This window comes from Marmota flaviventris, chromosome 4 (genome assembly GCF_047511675.1).
Source record: "Marmota flaviventris isolate mMarFla1 chromosome 4, mMarFla1.hap1, whole genome shotgun sequence".
Taxonomy (NCBI): Eukaryota; Metazoa; Chordata; class Mammalia; order Rodentia; family Sciuridae; genus Marmota; species Marmota flaviventris.
Genome location: NC_092501.1, coordinates 128746112 through 128764482, shown reverse-complemented (window position 1 = coordinate 128764482; position 18371 = coordinate 128746112).

The window sequence follows — 18371 nt, the reverse complement described above, 5'->3', positions numbered from 1 at the left end:
GAGTGAAAGTTGCCAATAGCTTTCTCCTCCATCATTGACTCCGAGCATTTTTGTTAAGGATTTCTCTGGTCTGGACATGAGCCATGTGACACAGTGACTCACCACAGGCAGTCCAGAGGTAAGCATTGCATAATGCATCCCAGGCAGCCAGCATGAGCTGGTCTACTTTCTGTCTCCACCAGAGAAAGAGGGAAGCCATTCTGAGAGCAGGGTCAGTGTTTGGCTGACTGCGGCACAAAAAGGAGAAGCAGGAGTCTCATTCCTACGATGGAGACTGCCACTGTTTTCACCACTCATCTGGGTGGACTCCCTTCCCCGTACCAAAGGTTGTGTAACAGGAAAAGTGATCCAAGGGGAATCACTGTTAAGGCAGCAGACTTGTTCCTAGCACCTGATCACTGATGGGAGCCATATGCACCAACATTTTGTTGGTTTACCATCAGGCACTGTGAATATTTACCTCCTTGAGGGCTGCTGGGAAGGAAGGTAGGCTGGTATAGAAGAGCCACAAAGAAGGATAAGCCTCAAAGCTTTTCCTGATGGGCAGTGGAGCAATAGTGATGTGAGAACCCACCTCATAAATATTTGACTGTTGAATAGTCTGTTTGCCTCCCTGGAGGAATACCATGCATCTTAAGAGCATTTTTGTGGAGAACATGGTGTTTTGTTGATTGGTAAACCAGAAGCTTAAGGAAAAAAAAATCCAACTCCTTATTTATCCCAGATGTCTACTGGAAACCCAATGTTCTAAACTGGGGGACCAATTCAGCACCTAGAAAAATAATGTCTTCCTTGGACTTGACTTAAAGGAGAGATGATAATAGGTGATCATCACACTTCACATTCATTCATTATTTTGATGATTACAAAATTAATTTGAAAAATATATTTTAAAAAAACCCGAACTGTTGGTGATTCAACCCAAGAATAATATCCCGTCAAAAGATGTGGATTTAAAAGTGAAGTAAGGTAAAGGGGAGTTCACGAGAAACAATGGAAATGTGAGATTATGAGAATGGTAACATCAAAAGGATTAGTCATGGATTTTGAAACATAATGGGTAGGAGAGACAGTTCATTTGTTGCTTTTGGCAGTTTAGCATCAGTCTCCTTTCTATAGCTGATTTCCTTTCTGATTTTGTTTATGGGGATTATCTTTCTCCAACGTGTGTTCCTCTGATGACAGAGGGAGCACATTCTTTCCTTTAAGGAAACCCAAAGGAATCCCCATCCTCTTTCTCCCCAGGGATGGGCACAGGCTCTAGGCTCAACCATTGGACTTACTGTCTCAGAATTTCAATCTTGAGCAAGTGGTGACAGATAAGTGAGAAACCTGCCATTCATCTCAGGGCAGGGGCGGGGGGCAATGCCTGAGTAACCCACTTTGCTGTGTGTCTGTGGCTGGGCTCTTGCTAGCTGGTGCTCTGCGTATCTTTGCTTTCTGATGATTTTAATGATTTAATGCTTATTTCTCCAGCATCCTGGTGATTCTTTGAGCCCTTATGTCCTTCCAACAGATTCCTTTGGCTCAAGATAGCCAGAGTGACTAATGTACAAATGGTAAATTAGTATGAAGAAGCCTGTTGAAATGGTGTAAAAATAAAATGTATTCCAAGGCAGATGCTCAGGAGAAGGGATTGGGAAGTTCTGGGTCAGAATGAGGATGTTTTGGAGTCTGGAATACAGAGTACGGAAAAAAACTGATTGTGTGGGGCTTCTCAGGCTCTAAGGTACACCTCAAAATTAGACAGAGAAGAGCTATGTTTTTCCCCTCACGGATCAAAGACACAGAGAAAAACAACTTGATTGTGGCAGCAATATAGAAATGACCTGAGCTTTCTCAACAGTGAAAATTTAATATGGAAAAATAGATAATTTAGAAGGATTGGAAAAGTAAGCAGAAGAAGGTCAAGTAACACAGAGGCAGCAACACAGAAAGCAGCTACCTCCCCACCCATGCCTGGAGGGATACAGAGAGGAGGGGCAAAATTGCAGTGGAAGGTGGAAGGGGCCTCTGGTCTGTGGGAGCCAAGATAAGGAGGGACATCACAACCAGTGGGAGCCAGAATTGTGGAGGAGATGTTGTAACTCTCGGAGCTATGGAGCTATCCCATCTGAAATACCCTGACTCTCTTCCTCCAGTCCTCTTACTTAGGGATGCACTTGACTGGAAGCCAGGTAATGGGGGTATGGAAACTGTAGTTCACAGGGGATGCATATGGGGACAAATAGGCCATGACCCCCACAGAGTGCAGACAGAGGCCACCTAGCCATCAGGGGCACTGTGATATTCAAAGGCAAGATCTGAGAAGGAGCCAAATGACCTGACTAAAACCATAGCCATCTGGAAGCCTCTGGTCATTGCTGCTGTAACAAATGATGGTAAATTTAATGGCTCAAAACGACACACATTTATCAGAAGTCTGGAATCAACTTCCCTGGGCTAAAGCAGGGTTGTCATCAGGGCTGGTTTCCTATAGAGGCTTCAGAGGAGAGTCTGCTGTCTTGCCTTCTTTACCTTCTAGTGACTACGTGCACTGTCTGGTTTGTGACCCCTTCCTCTCATCACTCCAGCCTCTCGCCGCTGTCTTTATAATATCTCCTCTTTCAGTTTCTGCCTCCCTCTTGTAAGGACTCTGTAATTACACTGAGCCCACTTAGATAATTCAAGACAATCTCCAATTCAAGATCCTTAATGTAATCACAAATGCAAAGTCCTTCTTGCCATATAAGGTGATACCTTCACGGGTTCAGGGGATTACGACATAAACATCTTTGGGAAGATATTATTCAGCCTACCACGTGGTGGGTCCTTGCAGCTGAGTCAACCGCATGGTATTTATTGGGATCTTGGACAGGCAGGTAATTGGAAGTTGGGTCCTGAGATCCCATTCATTACAGTAAAATAGGGCTTTGCATGTGCACTATAAGATTATGGAATCAGAATCACAGAAAAGAAGGAAGTTTGAAAGGGCTTCTCATTCAAATGGGGAGGTGTTGTGGAGAAAATGTTAACATTGGCCGAGGCTTGCCTCACTCAGTCAGGCACCACTGGTAGAATCCACATAAAAGCCCACCCCATTTCTCGCATTTTCTTGTGGCTCTCGATCAGCCATAGTTGTAACCACACAGCTTGGGAAAGATGTGAGAGGTATGCAGAATCCAGTCGGATTTCATTAAAAAGCCTAGAAGTGTTGAGGTCTACATGATGCGAATAATAAGAAAAGAATCTAAAATTCAATTAGGTACAAAAGAAACGAGCTTAGCCGGGGCAAGGGTTTGAAAACATCAGATTATCAGATGAAAGAATTATGTAAGAGTATAACTCTGAACCAGGAGCAGCCCCCTCCCTCTGAGGAATATGGGATTTGACACTCTTGGTTGTCATAGAAGCTATTCAAAAAAAAGGCTCACCTTGTCTTTCAATAATCTCCATGGATTTATTCATTCCCCAGGCCTGTGTTCTGGCCTCACATCTCTAATCAATAAGCAATTTCAGGCTGACTGAGATAATGATCCTATTCTGGCACTGTTAAGTCAGAAACATCAGCACACCTAAATATGAAATATAAGAAAAAAACGAATAATGAGGTATTACAAAACCACAGTATTAAGATGTATGTTAAGTGTAGAAACATTTAATGAACACTTGATGGTTAAAGAACATATCGTAAAGAATTTGCTATACTCGAGAAACTGACAGATCAGTCTTGGGCATGCAATTTGAAATTTGCACTTGAATTTGGGTTTCTCGTTTTTTAAAAAGGCATTAGAAAAAATGGATTTAGCTTCTAAGCCGTATTATGCCGTTTCCAAGAACCTAAAATTTTTGATTCATTTGATTTATAAAAATGTCTCTAAGTATCTGAGGAAGGTTTTGCTTTCTCTGGTTGCAACCTGTCCATTTAGGCTCTGGAAGGGCTTAAAAAGAAATGGAACACATTTTTTATTAATGAAGTTTAAATGTTAAAAGGGATTTTATTAACTAAAGTTGTAAATGGGATTCATTGTTACAGATGCTTAGGATGTTCCATGTGAAAGGATCAAATATCCATGAAAGGCCTCTTGTTTTTATTTTATAAAATTTTCTAGATTTATAAATAGCCTAATGAGATTTTTTTTTTCAGTTGAACCTCAAGCCTTAAAGTGAGCAAGGCTTTAAAAAATTTGTTATTTAGTCCACAAATTTAATTTTAAACCTGGTAGGTAGAGTGTCTGTGTATTGCCTCCCTCAGATATCAGAATCGACAGCTTACACACCTATATTTGAAAGCCCTGGGCTGGATTAGTCTAGAGTTTTCCCCAAGAGAAAGCAATTTAATGAGGATCACATAAATGGAGGTTTAGAGAAGGCTGCCTGAAGTATAATTCTTCATGTGGGAGCTTGTTGACGTCCTGTAAGTCATACATATGTCTCCTAAGCTGGCCTTCATCCTTGCCATTGCCACCTCTGTGACATCCATTCTCAAGCCATCTCTTCCAAATCAATTTGTTTGCTTGGTTTCCTGGCTACTCATCATGCCTTATGGTCCCCCCATGACCTCCACTTTCTGGGTTTGCAATCATTGTTTCTTTCCAGTTTTTCTATGAAATCTGTAATATAGAGATGGATTCACTTGCACATCTCTCTGAAATTTCATAACTAGTGCATGGCTTCTTCTTTTTGCATCTTTTGGAGTGTTGCCTCTTGTTCTCTACTCCTCTCCAACCCTGGACATTTTGCTTGGTTTTGGAATCCATCTCAGGAAGTACTTTGTGGGATTGTGGGTTCGTGGCATTCAATGAAAATGCATTGCATGTTGTTTGCATGGTAAAAAAAAAAAAGATGGTGTTTGTGTATTTTGAAGCACTCTGAGCAGAATGAGCTTCCATATGATTGCAGAACTGAAGCGGGGGGTCTCTTCTAATTTTTAAGACAGCAGGGAAAACAAATCTGGATGAAAACAGGCAGAACAGAGCTGAAAGGCATCCTATTACCTGGGCATTAGGGCAGCCAACTAATCAATCTCAGACAGCCCTGCCAGCTCACATTTTCCAGGTCATCTCTCTTATCATTCCATTGTGTAACTCAGGACAATTTATAGCCTGCTTGTGGTCGCTTTATATGTTTTTCACTGTATGAGCTGAATAGCTCTAATTCAACCCATTTTGCTAAGTTCTTTGTGTGTGCATTTGTCTTTTTTTGCCTTGATTATTTTGTGGTAGGGGATTTACTCTGACTTGATAGCATCCTGTAATAAACAGAGTACAGTCATAATCTCACTGGAAATCGATACAAAATATGCAAATGTAGGATGAATAAGGAGTATTAGGTGTATTTGCTTCAACCCTGCTACTCCATCTGGGAAAATCTGTCCATATTATTTCTGCTCACTCAAGATATTCTGATATATAGTGTAGTACATCTCAAAAGGAACTGCTTTTTTTCAGAGAGCTTTTGTCTACATATGTGACATGAATAGTTCAAGAGCCACACTAATACAATTATCACTCCAAGTATTTAGGATAATGTATACTTTGAAAATACTAGATTCTTTTGGTACAAAATTTAAGAATTATAACCAGAAAATAATTTGAAGTCTTGGCAGTAAGGAGATCTATACTTAAAAAAGAAAATGAAAATAAACAAAGAAAAAAACTCCTCAAAAATAAATGTTTCTTTTCCTTTAAACTCTTATTATTAGCCATGGCAAAGACTAGGTAGTTTTTCACTAAAAGCCATGGCTCTTTTCTTCTTAGCTACATTTCTTAGCTCCTTTGCATCTGAGCAGGGCTATAAGACTAGTGGCATCTCAGGGGAAGTGATGAGTGTCATCTCTAGTCCAGGAAGTTTGGAGTAGAGATGCTATTGGTCCACACTCTGTTTTCTTCAACAATAATAGGCTGATGGTAGATCATCCAGCAGTAGATTCCAGGACTTTCCCAAGATGGCAGAACCACTAGATGGAAGGAGCCCGGATCCTGAATGGCAGTGTGGAGAGTTCCCCGTCAGTCCTCATGGAATGAACAATAACATTTATTGCATTAAACCACTAAGATTTTACAGTTATTACTGAAGGTAGTGTACCCTGATTAAGACATGGGGTTCACATTAATTGCTCAGAAAAATGAAAGAGAATGGATTAAAGGCATCCTTAAAGTGTTTGAGGATTTTTTCTTCTTTATCTTTGTCCTATAACATAGACCACAAACCCACGTGTCAGTGTCTAGAACTCTATGGAAGAAACTATTCAGAGATAGAAATTAAATGAATTTCTTAATTTATTTTATAATTAAAAATCTCTTATTGACTATAAACATGTGAAATGATTCTCAACATTATAAATCAATAGGGAAATGCAAATCAAAACCATTTTGCACCTACTATTTAAAAACAGCAAAACAGAAAATAACAGGTGTTGGTGAGGCTGTCCAGGAATTGGAACCCTGTGTATTTCTGGTGTACGTGTAAAATGGGACAACTACTATAGACAATAGAATAGCAGTTCCTCAAAAAATTAAACTTTTAATTATGCTGTGATATTTCAGTTCTGCTTTTGAGTAGATACCCGAAAGAATTTAAAGCATAAATTTGAACAGTTTTGTTTTACACCAATGTTCATAGCAGCATCATTCATAATAACCAAAAGACAGAAGGAAACCAAGTGTGCATTGGTAAATTAATGGATAAATAAAATGGGGTACAGAAGACACCACATCTATGATGAAATAATATTTAGACTTATAAAGAAAGGAAAATCCAACATGTTCTACAACCTGGATGAACCTTGAAGACATTATGTTAATGATAAATATTATATGATTCTATTTATATGAAGTATCTAAGTGAAACTCATTGACACAGAAATAAAATGACAGTTTCCAGGTGCTGGGGAGATAGGGGAGCAGGGAATTGTTGTTTAATGGGAATAGAGTTCCATTTTGTGAAGATGACAAGAGTTCTGGAAATGGAAGGTAGTGATGGTTGCACAATAATGCCAATGTACTTCATGTCACTGAACTGTACCCTTAAAAATGGTTAAAATGGGGGTAGGGTGGGGTTGTGGCTTAACAGTAGTGCACTCACCTAGCACGAGCAAAGTGCTAGGTTTAATCCTCAAACACTACATAAAAATAAATAAGTAAAGGTATAAAGATGGTTAAAATGGTAAATGATATGTGTATTTTAAAATAAAAATTCTTTTTAATATTTAAACCAAGTCATTTTTAAATGGGTGCTGATCAATAGACTAGTGTTGGGGTAGAAGACATAAGATTAACTTAACTTTTCTCTTTGATAGAGGATGAATCTTGGGGAAAGTAGAATAGTAACAGGAATTTACATGGATATCACTAACACAGTTTAACAGCAATTGCCAAGAGTTGAGTTGATTGCACTTTTCTACTCATGACACACTAGCATTCATCTCTAGCTGAATGCTAAAATTTATGATTCTTTCCCCCTTCATCCCTGAAAACCCCAGCTCTGTTTTTGATATGAGTATTTTAAAAATTTATATAATCAACAATATGCTATAGATCTGTTTACTTGTTTCTTCTTACTTAACAATACTTTTGAGAGTTCTACCTATGTTGTTTTATGTACTTCTAATTTTGATGCATGGTGTTCCATGATAAGCTTCTATCATATGTTATTTACCCATTCCCCTAGTGATGGGCAGTATTTTGCCTTCCATTTCCACCTACCTCAAAATAAAATGCTGTAATGAACTTTTTTGTATTTATCATTCTTGGATCTGTGGATACTTTTCTCTGGGTTCATACTCAAGAGTGAGTATGCACAGACTGAATTTTATTAAGTTTTGCCAATTATTTCTCCAGAATGGTTGTACTTATCTTATTCTCCCACGAGCAGGACATGAAGGAATCCATTTTGCCATATACTCTTGTACAATTTTTCAATATTTTCCAATTTATGCATGTATAGTACAAGAGGTATTTTATTTTTCTTTCAATTTGCATTCCTATGATTGCCAGTAAGGTTGGGCATCTTCATGTACTTGTTAGCCATTATAATTTTTCCCTTCTGTACATTGCTTATCCATATTATTTGCACATTTTCTGTTGGAGTCTCAGTTTTTTCCTTATTAATTGGCAAAAGTCCTTGAAATACTAATTTTTTTGTTTTTTAACACTGCAAAGTATTTTCTTTCACTATATTAGTCAATTATTAAATTTTTCTGAGGTGGTATTTGTTGAACAGAAAGCCTTTTGAGGCAGTAAAATGCAGTAAAATTCATAATTTTTGCCTTATGCTTAATACTTTTGGAATTTTGCTATAAGGCCACAGAGAGTCTCTGGTACTTTTCTATTTGAGTTTTTAAGCTATTGAGAGCTTTTCTGTAGGGGTGAATAGGAATAAACTTTATTATATTCTTTATATGTGAAAGGCCAGAATTTCCCAAAGAAAAAGACCAGAATTTTCCATAGAAAACTAATTATGTGAGATATTTGGGTAAGAGGAAAAACAGAGTTCCATGGTCAAATAAATTTGGGATAAATCTGGTTAGAAATGATAAACAGAATTTTTTATCCTATCAGTCTTTTCAGAGCCTTTAATGAGTTCATACACATTCTGGAATATTCAGGAAGGGTCTGTAGCAGGAGGGGGCAAACTACCTGTCCATGGGCTCATGTGGTTCATGACCAGCTTTTGTGTATCCCTCAAGCTAAGGATGTTGATCACCTTTTTAAAAGAAGATAAAGAAGATTATGTAATGGAGACCATCTGTAACCCACAAAGCCTAAAATATTTACTGTCTGGCACTTTACAGAAAAAGTTTGCAGATCCTTAGTGGATAGTATGCAAAGTATCCGAAATATATTGATCCCAGAACCCTCCAGTAGAGGAAGGTCTCCGGGGTTTGTGTTCAGCAGCCCAAATGCCAGGAAGCATGCCTGGGTTGGATGAACACAGTATTAACAAAAGTATAGATCTGACAATCTTCCAATTAATTTGAAAACTGCGTGGTCATGAAATTATTAAAGATTTAATGGATTGTATTGTCACTGCCAACCTTCCACCCCATGTTAATCCAATCCAATCTTCTTTGTTTGCACAATCACAGAAGAGAAACGCCTTCGGAAAATCAGCCCACACGCTGCCGTTTCTTTCCCTGTGGTCATTCTGTCACCTATGCCACCACTTGAGTATATTTGTGCTCCTACTTGAAGCCACTCACTCTGAACTCTAAATTCCATTTTAATTTTTCCATTGTGTCAGAGTTTCTGAAAATACTCCATTGATAACCCCTATATTTTACCACCAGTTCTGCTGTTTTCATTTTTTTTTTTCTGAAATTGTTTCTTAGAGGATCTATCTAGGATCATTTCCTTTCTCTATGACTTTCATTATATGTTGGAAGAGACAGATTAAAAAGTATTTACTATGTCTATTCCTAATAGCCACAGTGGAATTGTGGAGTATTATAATATAACAGGAATAAAAATGATTGACCAGTATGTAATGTGCAGAAGTTTAAAAAAATGTTTATCCTATTGATCAAATCCATATGTTATGGACTAAATATTTGTGTTCCCCTGACCCAATTCATGTGTTGAAATCCTAATCCCCAAAATGATGGTATTAAAATGTGGAGGCTTTGGGAGGTAGTTAGATCACGAGGGCAGAGCTCTAATAAGTGGGATGAATGCCCTAAGAAGAGTCCCTAGAGAGCTCTTTCTCTTTTTCTATCAAGTCAAGATAACAATATGACAAGGAAGATCTGCAGCCTGGAAGAGTGTCCCCACCAGAAGCCAATTATGTTGACATTCTGATCTTGAATTTCCAGTTTCCAGAAATAAATGTCTGTTGTTTAAAAGCCACACAGTCTCTCTGGCATTTTTGTTATGACAACCTGAATGAACTAAAACACTATAGGACAGTATTATATTCCCTAAAGAGAAGAACTGTGGAAAAAGAATGGAAATTTAGAAAGTTCCCGCCAACTGACTGCACACTAATACAACCACTCTAGAGAGCAGTGTGGAGATTCCTCAAAAAATTAGGAATGGAACTACCATATGACCCAGCTGTCCCACTCCTTGGTAGTTGTCCCAAAGAACTAAAATCAGCATACTCTAGAGATACAGGCACCTTAAAGTTTACAGCAGCACAATTCACAGTAGCCAAATTATAGAATCAACCCAGATGCCTTTAAATAGATGAAGGCACAAAGAAATTATTGGTTTATATACACAATGGAATTTTACTTGGCCATAAAGAAGAATGAAATTATGGCATTTTGCTGGTAAATGGATGGCAATGGAGAATATCATGCTAAGTGAAATAGTCCAGACTCAGAAAATCAAGGGTCAAATGTTTTCTCTCATATGTGGAAGCTAGAGCAAAATAAGGAAAAGAAGGAGGGGGAGATCAGATATCATAAAGATACAGGAAAGATCAATAGAGTAGAAAAAGGAGATTGAGAGGGAGAGAGGAGGGATGGGAAAGGAGAGGAAATGTGAGATTTTTTTTTTAAATTAAAAATTTAAAAAATTTTTTTAAAAATTGTGCATAAATAAATATAAGCATTTTTACCTTTTTGTATTAGTAGAAAGAATCAATCAATCAAAAATAAATAAATAGATGAGAAAAAGGAAGATCACTAGAGTAGAGGAAGGAGAAGGGGGAGGGAGGAGGAGAGGGAAATGGAGTAGGAAGACGTGAACTGAAATCAAATTTCATGAGGTGTCAATTTGTTGAGATGAACCCACTACTATGTATAAATGTAATGCTCTAATAATAAAAAAAGAAAGTTCTCACCAAATTGAAACTAAACTAATTAGGTGGTTAAAAAGAAGTGTGTTTGGGCATGGGGTGGGCATTCTCTAAGTGTGGACTAGACATACTGACTTGTTTCCAAAAAATTATAGTAAGGGAACTATATATATGTATAATGAGGAAACTTAGCAAACATCACCTTAACCAGGTGACCAAGGTTATAATTATCAGTAATGTCACATGACATTCATGTACCCTGATTTGATGAGGAGTGTACTTTTTTTGGGTGGTATTATTTCCTAAAACCTATAACCAGTCTGATCATGAGAAAAACAACAGATCAACTCCTTTTGGAGAATCCGTTACAAAATGCAACTGATATTCCTCATAATTGTCAAAGTCAAGCTCATGAAAAACAAGGAAAAGCTAAGAAACTCTCCCAGAAAAGCAGAAGATCCTAAGGAAAAAGGTAAACGCAATGTGGTATCCCAGATCCTGGAGAATTTTAGGGAAAAATTGGTAAAATTCAAATAAGGTCTGGAATTGAGTTAATAGTAATATATCAATATTTATTTCCTAGTTTTGAGTCATGTACCAAAATGATGGAAGATGATGACATTCAGGAAAACTGGAATGGGCTAAGGGGCATATGGCATAGGGCATATGGGTAGCTTCTTCAACCACTTTAATACATTGAAGATACAAATAAAAAAGAAAATAAACATCTTCTAATATGTACAGGTATATGGAGGAGAGTGAGTAGCCCTTTCGCATCTACACTTGGATCTTGACCCAGGAGGTTTGATTGTGATAAAGGAGGCTTCCTTTAGATGTGATGCAGTGCCTTTTGTCCGAGAAGCCATTAAACCTCAGAATATGTCACAAAGGCAGGTGCAGAATCTCTTACAGGGAAGGGACTGTAAGATCAAGCTGGAGCCTTGCCATGGATTCTCTGTAGAATGACCCTTTATTCCAGTTTCCTGCCAGATCTATGGCTCTGTGATTTGAAAAACATTTTTTAAGTCTGCGGCCATGGCTGGTTGTGAAAAAAATCAATGATCATACAGGATTCTCCCATTTAGCTTGTCATTTTTACATTCTCAGGTCAAGCTAGTGTATATAACACTAAGAAAAATGATAGATTGCCCTGCTCAGAGCCACAGGAGGATAAGTAGAAATATGGTGTGTGCTCCCTTTCCTTGGTTGACCCTTTGGACTAGAGCCTGACCTACAATACTCCTCCTAACCTGAAATAGCCTTGCCATCTGTGGATGTGATCAAAGACCAATGATTCTGATTCTGCATGTGTGCTTTGTTGAAGCCTCTCTTGGCAATATGCAGCCTGTTACAAAGAGCAGGAGCAGGCTCTTAGGTATAGAGGTAGAGAAATCTCCATTTAAAACTCACGTCATGGGCTGTGGTTGTGGCTCAATGGTAGAGTGCTTGTCTAGCATGTGGAGGCACTGGGTTCGATTCTCAGCACCTCATAACATAAATAAAATAAAGGTCCATTGACAACTAAAATATTTAAAAACAAAAAACAAAACAAAACAAACAAACAAACAAACAAAAACACCTCAGGTCATTTGTTGAGACCCATGAGCTTCCCTCCATGACCAAGAGCATCAGTTTTAAATTGTAGCCTCTGAAATTTGTATCCACCACACATAATCAAGAACTGTGATGATAGTTTATGCTTCTGGTATGTTTTTCTGGACAAGTGAGTAAAAACCCTCTTATCATCTCAACTTTATAATATTTCTGTTACAAACGTATTAATGTTGAGAATATGAGATAGTTGGGTTCCTGTGGATGAAGAAAGTGCTAGAAGGACTGGAGCATTTGGGTTAGGAGTATATGTCCTTTTAACCTAAAAGATGTGTTAGAGTGACAGGGGCCTTGTGGTCATAATGTCATGGTCCTTTTTCTACTGTGGCACTGAGATCTTGCTTCCTCCCCAAACTGCATCCGATGGCCACTATGCAGAGCAGGTAACCATGCTATTTGCCTCTAGGCAGAGCATTTTACCACTGGCTCCCTGAGAAGCATGATCTACCTTTCCATTTAGGTGAGTGAGGGTGAGTGGGGGTAGAGTGGTGGGGTCAGCAAACTGTTCTGTTTCCACATGCTCTGACTTGGGAGAAAGCTTCCAGCTTGTGATTCCCCTTGGCTCTTAATAGAAACTAAGAAAGCAGAAGCTAAAATCACCACCTACATCCAATGGCCCCATCTATGATTCATAGCACCATTTTACTAGAGCAACCTGAGAACAACCCTAGCACATCAGTCACTTAAATGGAGAGTGACAGTTCCGGGTCTTGAGTCATCTCTGGTTTTTCTCCTCTCTTCGTGCCACCCCCACTTCCAGATGATACATCGGTCTTTCTCCTCCCACTGACATTCTCATGAAGTCTGTGGATACTTGCAGCCCCAAAAGATGGGATTTAACACTTCACTTTTCATGGACAAGACAATTTGATTCTTATGCTTCTTTTTGTAGCTAGAGATCCTAGATAAATTCTCAGCTTATAAATACCTAGGACATACCATTCATGTTCTGTGTGTTATCTCTAATCCCCACAACAACCCCACAATGTAGGTATTCTTTTTCTCATGTCAAAAATGAAAAACCAGCCATTGAGAAGTTAAGCAAGGTCCATTGCTGGTAGGAAGTAGAGACAAGATTCACACCCAGATGCCAGCTCCCTTTGCACCAGTGTGCACGTAGCTTGAGGAAGGTAAAAATTCTGCAGACTGCATAGGTATGAGTGGGCCTTCCAAGGTAAATCAGTCCAAAAGAGATGCCAAAGCATAAGCTTGTCTTCCCTGTAAGGGATGGGAAAGTCTGGAATTAGGTAGTGAGGTCAATTTCCTACCTGTCAGAAGTCTCTGACTGATAAAAATTAACAAAGGCTATTTACCAAGTCTTTTAAAGTCATCAAGACTTGAGAACAAAACTGTTCTTTAATCTAATACTTATTTCAATTAAATCTAGATCCATGAAATTGAATCTTCACTTTACCTAAACCAGGGATGTCAGGTGTCAACCTTTTTTTTTTTTTTTTTTGCACACTATGACCATTGGTGGTGGCTATCCGGAGCATTGTGTTGAGAAGAATCCTGAAGCCCTAACTTGGTTTAATGAGAAAAGGGCTATAAAGAAGAGCACTGTCTCTCATGGGAACACAGAATTGGGTGAGCAGGACACAGGAACTTGTCATTCCACTATACACAAGTATCTGAGATTGCTTCAAATACTAAGGTTGACTCTCCATGGAAAATAAAAAAAAAAAAGGTGTTTTAAAGGTACGACTATAGAGTTCATAGTCTTAAAGTAAATGGAACAAGCTATTGATGCATAAAATTCTAGGAATGTTATCATATTAGGATTCATTCAAATATCCAAATATTTTAACTTTCTTTTTTTTTTTTTTTTTTGCTTTCTTCCTATTCAATTTTCATGTTTATTTTCAATTCATAAGATATTTTCTTCACAGGAAGAAAGAAAGCCTGCATTTAAAAACTCTATGTCTCAAAATTTATTTGAGTCCAGGTCCAGGTATAGAGAAATACTGAGATATTTTATTATTAATCAATGTATATGAAGTAAAATTTCACATTTACAATGTACAATTACTACCACATGTAATTTAAGCATCTCTATATTATTATATAAAATAAATAATGTAATATGCGTTTTCAGTTGTATTTTAACTTAAAAACAAACCCAAAATTGAACTTAATTTCAAAAGAAAGGAAGAGATCGAAGCAAAATAATATTGATAGAATAGGAAATACAAATGGCAGTTAGAAGCCCTGAGTGGAATTTCTGATTCCTTGTCAAATTATATTCGATTGTTTTGATTTTACATTTAGAATATTTGAATATGAAGTATTTTCTTATGAAGGAATTTGATTTAAAGACATGTGACATTTTTCACAACACCTATAAAATGCAACATTTGTATTTGAGCACTGTGTTTGGTTTGATATGCTGAACAACAAAACAGGTTTTCCTGAACTAATTAGGAGATCATAAAATGACACTTATTTAAGAAACATTTTGTGACTCTCTCAAAAGATTTATAGCACAGAAAGAAAATCCTGGAAACATTTACTCATTTCTTGTTTTATTTTAACCTCATTTTCTATATAAGCATCATTGAATTTTTAAAATAGGAAATTCAGATCATATAATCTGGGATGAATGAGTTAAATGCAAATGGCGCTACTCAGGGCCAGAATCCGTGGTAATTGTGTATTGGATACCGAGAGACAGCAACAGGAAATACACTTCTATGTTTCAGAAAAACCTGATGGAGGGGGACTAGGGCTGCCAAAGGCAGAAGGTGCCGAGAAACCCATGAAACAGGCCCAAGTCCAGGACTGCCCAGACTACAGTTTATTAGGGACCTATAGACAGAAGCACATCTCAGGCAGCAACAAAAGAGCAAGATTCCTGGATTCCCTGGTAGAAAGAAGGGGTACATATGCTAAGTGAGACAAAGGTGGGTAGTGGTCAACCTGGACTTTCTCAACCTCGCACCTTTGACTTAACTGTCAAATGTCAGTTAAGTAATACGTCTTGGCATGGTATGAGTGCTCCACTGACTATCTTTTTTTTTTTTTTTAATATGTTTTAGTTGTAGTTGGTCACAATACCTTTATTTTATTTATTTATTTTTATGTAGTGCTGAGGATGGAACTCAGGGCCTTGCACATGTGAGGCAAGTGCTCTACCGCTGAGCCACAACCCCAGCCCCTCCACTGACTATCTTAATGATTTTGTTTATCCGCTAGGGTTCTGAATGCATGCCAGGGTCACTGGGCAGGCAAAATGATGATTACAACCAATATGGTGGTTACTCAGGTTAAGTGGGTACCCCCAGAATCTAGGGGACCCATCTCTATGAGCTTGCTTATGTTCTATCCTAGGCACCAAGGATACAGAAGTGAGTAAAGCCAGCAAAGCAAAGTTCCTCCTTATGGAGCTTTAATTCTAGGATAAGAAGACAAGTGATAAATAAATACCTGATAAAAGAAATACGAAGGAAACTATTGAAGTTAGTAATTAATTCTTCCTATTTTATACTATAACATTTTGTAATATTTAATAGATAAATATTTTATAATATTAAAATGGAATGAGTGACAGACGACAAGCATTTGAGTGACTACTTTCAGTAAGAGATTCATGAAGTCTTCTCTGAAAAGGTGACACTTAATTTGAGATCCAGGTGAAAAGAGGGTGTCAGTCATACCCAAATCGGAGGAATGAACATTCTAAGCAGAAGAAGATGCCATACAAAGGCAGGAGTGAATGTGCCCATTAGAGGAACAGGATAGAGGCTGATACGTCTGCAGAGAAGGGGGAGAGGGAGACAGAGTCCATAGAGATGGACCGCTGTGCAGACTCTGCTCTGGGGCTAGAGTCAAAAAGCTGTGCTTAGTGGCTGGGGTTATGGCTCATCGGTAGAGAGCTCGCCTCGCACCTGGAAAGCCCTGGGTTCGATCCTCAGCACCACATATAAATAAATAAAATAAAGTTATTGTGTCCAACTACAACTCCCCCCCCAAAAAAAAAATCTATGCTAATGGGATGAGGATGAGGAATAAGGGCAAGAGAAGAGAAGAAGCAAGGAAAATCCTAGTTTCTGACTTGAGTATTGACATAGGGAATCTGGGTCAGGAGCAGGCTTTGGAAGGAATATAAACAGGAGGTCTGCTTTGGCTGTTAAATTTGACATGCTTAATAGAAAAGGAAATAGAAATGTCAAGGAAGCAGTTGGACACATGGTTTTGGAACATAGTAAAAAATCAGTGTTGGATATATAGACTAAATATACACTAGCCAGATATAGAGATAGTTATGGATCTACTATATATAGAGAGATGAACCGGAGGCAGTGTGACCAGATAATTAAAATCATGTTTATATAGAGAAGGAAGCCCAAGAGAAATTCCCAAATCTATTCCTACATTACAGGTTTAGAAGAGGGTAAGAAGGCTGCAAACAAATCTGTAGTGGCCAATAAAATATAATATTGGGAGATCCTGGTATCACGGAAATTAACAAAAAGAAACCAACCTCCTTTCTAGAAGGAGGAAGTGACTAATTACTTCAAATGATAATGAGATTAAAACTAGACACGTGGCCACTTAATTTGGCAAGAAGAAGGCCACTGGTAACTTTGCCAAAAAGCATCTCAATAAGGTGGTAGAGAGAGAACCCCAACTGAATTGATTTGAGAGGGCAAATATGTGACCATAGGCAGATCTTGTAAGAATTTTCCTGCCAAAAGAAATAGACTTGAGGGAGACTTTAAGATAGAAGCTATTAAAGTGTGCCTGTCTGTTAATATTAATGCTGTACGCTGATCCAGGAAAAAGGAAGAATTGACGTAATCCATTTATCTCTTCCCCTTGCTCTTTCAAAAGAGTCCTCTGAAAATGATTCAATTTTATTTTATGGTCACTTCCTTTTCTACTGGTTTATAACTGCTTTGGGGTAGGAACCAAGTCTGGTTCATTCTTTCTTTGTAAAAAAAAAAAAAAAAAAAAAAAAAAAAAAAGATCTTTGCTGTAAGGTCACAGGGTAGAGATTTCAGGACTGCCTTTATCCTTGTATCCACAGTGGCTAGCACAATCTTAGAGCATAGTAGATGCTCAGTAATAATTGGGAAATTGCATGACTGCTTCTACTGCTTCTGGCCTAAGTGCACAAACATATGAATGAATTAATATGAGTTACTATAGGAAAATTTGAATGATGAGCTGATCTCTTTTTTCCTTCTCAATTCTAAAAACTTGTTCCTGAAATATTGGGCACATTCAATAAATGCCAAATTTAATCCTCACCCAGAAAAATGGAGTTGTTGTGCAGGAACTCCCCTGATTTCTTCTAGTTCCTAGTAGGAGTGATTTTGATTTTCTTCTGTTTGGGAATAAACTGTATTTTACAGGGTTTTGTTTTGTTTTGTTTTGTTTGTTTGTTTGTTTGTTTTTATTGTTATTTAAGGAGACTCACATTTATCATCTCATCCTTTATCCTTTCCTGAAGAGACATTAGGACAAAAGTTATTATTTCATTTCAGAGATTTGTAAACAGAGGCCCAGATTTTATGATTTGCTCAAGTTTATGCAGCTCATTGGTGCAGAGCAGGACTTTGACCTCAAATTTCCTGGCTTTCTGTTCAATGAATATATGCTTAAATTCTCAATTTAATTTGAGCTCTTCACCTACATCCTGTGACTCATAGGATCTACTCCTGTTTTTATTCCACTAGTTTCATTTCTTTGTAAAACAATAACAAATCTGTATTTCTCAGGGAAGGACATGGTTCATTAAGCTTCTGCAAGGTTTTAACCTTTTCCAAGACTGGAGGCAGATGGAATAGACCATAATGAGGTTGATTTTTCGTGGTGGGAATTGGGGGTTGGACTGGATACAGAGCATCCAGCCTGGAGGCTGGATCTTTGAGTGGCATTTAGGGTTTTGTGATATGCAGCCTCTGCAGCAGGCAGGCAGGGATGAAACAGTACTGTTTACCAAATCACAGCAGATGTTCTGCTCTTTGAAAGGTGAGATAGAGAGGCCTCTCCCTCCTTAAAAAGCTTGTCGAAATTGAGTTTGGCTTGACAGTGTTTAT